Source organism: Lactuca saligna, chromosome 3 (genome assembly GCF_052625555.1).
Source record: "Lactuca saligna cultivar CGN05327 chromosome 3, ASM5262555v1, whole genome shotgun sequence".
In the NCBI taxonomy this organism is placed as follows: Eukaryota; Viridiplantae; Streptophyta; class Magnoliopsida; order Asterales; family Asteraceae; genus Lactuca; species Lactuca saligna.
In genome coordinates, this window is record NC_136419.1 from 83,137,931 (window position 1) to 83,140,980 (window position 3,050).

General features: G+C 32.3%; 1 long non-coding RNA gene across 1 annotated transcript; it reads right to left on the bottom strand.

The window, feature by feature from the left end:
* Window positions 1-1,403: 1,403 nt before the first annotated feature.
* LOC145033815 (uncharacterized) lies at window positions 1,404-2,201 on the bottom strand. The gene is made up of 3 exons (XR_013677724.1): window positions 1,943-2,201; window positions 1,742-1,828; window positions 1,404-1,639 (listed from the first exon to the last, which is right to left on the bottom strand). It is a non-coding gene; the product is annotated as an uncharacterized LOC145033815 (long non-coding RNA).
* Between the last annotated feature and the right edge of the window lie 849 nt (window positions 2,202-3,050).

Below are 3,050 nucleotides of genomic sequence, written 5' to 3' on the forward strand. Positions count from 1 at the left end.
ATAAGATGCCACCTGTACCTCTCGCTTCATATATAACAACATGTGTTTAATAGTGACTGATTGAAAATGGTCAATGACTGTTTATTGATAGGTTGGTCGGCAATCGCTTATTTATGTAGAGAAAAATAAAATAAATACATATCATCCATTTAGTTGTAATCAATATTAGAAAGAGGTCATATGAAGAACAAAACTCACGATCACAACTTGCCAAGTGTCCCAATTCTTATTGGTAAAGTTTTTTTTTTTTTTTTTTTTTTTTTTTTTCTTTTTTGTTATTCTATTAAGTTTTAATAATTATTGATCAAATAATTATATATAAAAGTATTTAAACAAAACATAATAAAATACATAGTTTTAATTTTTAAATAAGAATAAATCCGGGCCTCGCCTCGGGTTATAATATTACTGTTTTCTGTTATTAGTCGGATTGTCTCTTGTGAGTAAACGGTTTTTTTAGAATTTGAAAATAGATTCACAAAGGAAATCGAATGAATAAACATAAATAAAAAGATACAAAGAATAAAAAACTAAAAGAGGAAGTTGAAAAGCACTTTTTTTTACCACATTCTCTTATAGCATTTTACATGAGGAACAAATTGAAAACATTACTTTCTTCATCCTCTTACATCTGATACATATACAAAACTACTAAATAAACCATACTAACTTGCTAACATCCACAGATCCACTTAACTAACAAAGAGAGATGCTAGCATGAACATGTAACAATAATTAACAGCTAAATATCAAAATGACAGTCTCCAATTATAGTGAAATCACACTTTACTTGTCAATAATTATCAAATATCCCAACGTTACCCTTTAAAACAAAAACCATGAAGATTCTTGATAACCACAACAGTAAAAGCAAAACCGAGAGCTTCAATATCCAAATAAATGAACCACAAATTTCAACATTACACTTGAAGAACTTGTAAATGATAGCAGCTACAAAAGGAAATACATATATCCTATGCTGCTCTCTTGATCACAAGTTAAAAGTTACTAAAAAAATAATAAGTTAAAGGGTGTTTGGATAACTTAGTTTATAGCTTATAGCGGAGAAAGCAGCTTTTGCAAAAGTGATTGGATTAACTTATAGCAGTGGATAAGCAATAAGCTGATAAGCATTTAAGTGTTTGTAAAAAAAAAAAACAGTTTATATGAGTAAAATGACTCGAAATAAGCTATAAACAATACGCTTTAACCTCGGGGATAAGCTGATTTTTAATGTTTTCTATCAAAACACTTAAACTTAGCTTATAGCGGTTTGGATAAGCAAAAAACTATAAGCTTTCACTTTTTTTCCTATCCAATCACCCTCTTAGAATAGTAGAAATAATTGAAAATCAAAATACAAGGTCCAAATCTATAATTCTTCATGAGTTTGTTCATAAGTGTATAAGTTAAAATTGTTGTTTGAACTGTCTTTATACATATTAACTCATAATCGAGATCTAGGAAGTACATAAACTAATGAAAACTAATGGTTTTGGTTTTGGTCTTACAGTTTTGAAAGAACAACATATATTTTGAGATTATATATTTTTCCTTTTTTCAAAGAACATAATAGTCTTCTTGATTAATAGTTTTATGTGGTAACTTCGTCATCTTCCTCTGGATCAATGTCTTTTTCCTTCATCAAAAGAAACAAATGAAACATAGCTTCAAAATTAAACAACAAAAGATGGTAATTTAACGTTTAATTCAAAAAATCAAACCTACTAAAAACACGAACCTTTTTCTTCTATGTTTGGTATTACTCTGCCTTGTGTTAGGAAGACATTCATCTCTTTGAGCCATATTTTTTTAGATGCCTTTGATCCTTAATTTTCGAACACAAGCATGATATCAATTCATGGAAACAAAATCTATGGTATGATATGCTAAGATAGGTGCTTAAAAACGGAGTGTGGTGTGGCCAAACCATATAACTTACCTTCTATGGTGTGATTTAGAACCGTAGTTTTCAAAAGTAATAAAGAACCGAAGAAGATGATATGAGAAAAGGGAGAAGAAAGAGGATATGATCAGTGGATTAAACTTAGCAGTGCATCTATGAAGTGGTGGAAGATTTGTGGCAACCATTTGAGACAGTGGAAGATTGGTGGAAAACACTCACTAATGAATTAGGAGGCAAGCTGATGACTATCCAAAATAAACCACAGCTCCATGAAAGCCAATACCTAAGTTGAGAGTATATTACATAAGTAACAGAAATAGAATGACCGAATATGCTAAAATGTGAAAATGTTTATGTGAATATTGGTGGATGATGTAACCTATCCACAAGGCACCCAAAAAGGAAGAATTAAAAAATAAGGACAAGATGTAAGATCTATAAAATTCAAGTCAATTAAAAACTTCTTCAAACATTCAAAAACCAATATTTATTACAAAAATGTTTTCAAAACATCTTCATATAAGAGTATCCCAGAAACAAAGTCATAAAATTGCGAGGAGATGCACGATCACGTCTTCGTCTTCCCACGAAAATCTGAAGTACCTGAAACAAAATCCAAAATTGTATGCACGAAGCTTCGTGAGTTTCCCCAAAAGACAAACGCCATACAAACCATAACTATATAATAACAAACAACATGCATATAGATTGTACAATATGACTGGACCGCCCTCGTTGGGCCTTAAGTATGTCTAGCTCTGTCTCAGAACCTTCAGCATGTCTGGTCCACCTCACCTAGCCTTCATCCTGTCTGGACCGTTCTCCGGGCATTCGACCTGACTGATATCCCCCCCCCCCCCCAGGACGTGCAGTCTATCCAGCCCGCCCTGGGAATGTTAGCCGACAACACAAAGCAGGTCCGCCTCAACCCAACCCCACATACACAATCAAAATATAATATCATAAGCTAGCATATAGAACTGTCAGACCGATCTAACAGATCACTAATATTAACATCATACTATAGACTAGGATACCGACCTAACATGTAACTAACATACCATCATCCTATATACCAGGATCTCAACCTAACAGGTCACTAAGCATATAAACATGTAATAAACCTGGATACAAATAAAAAAAG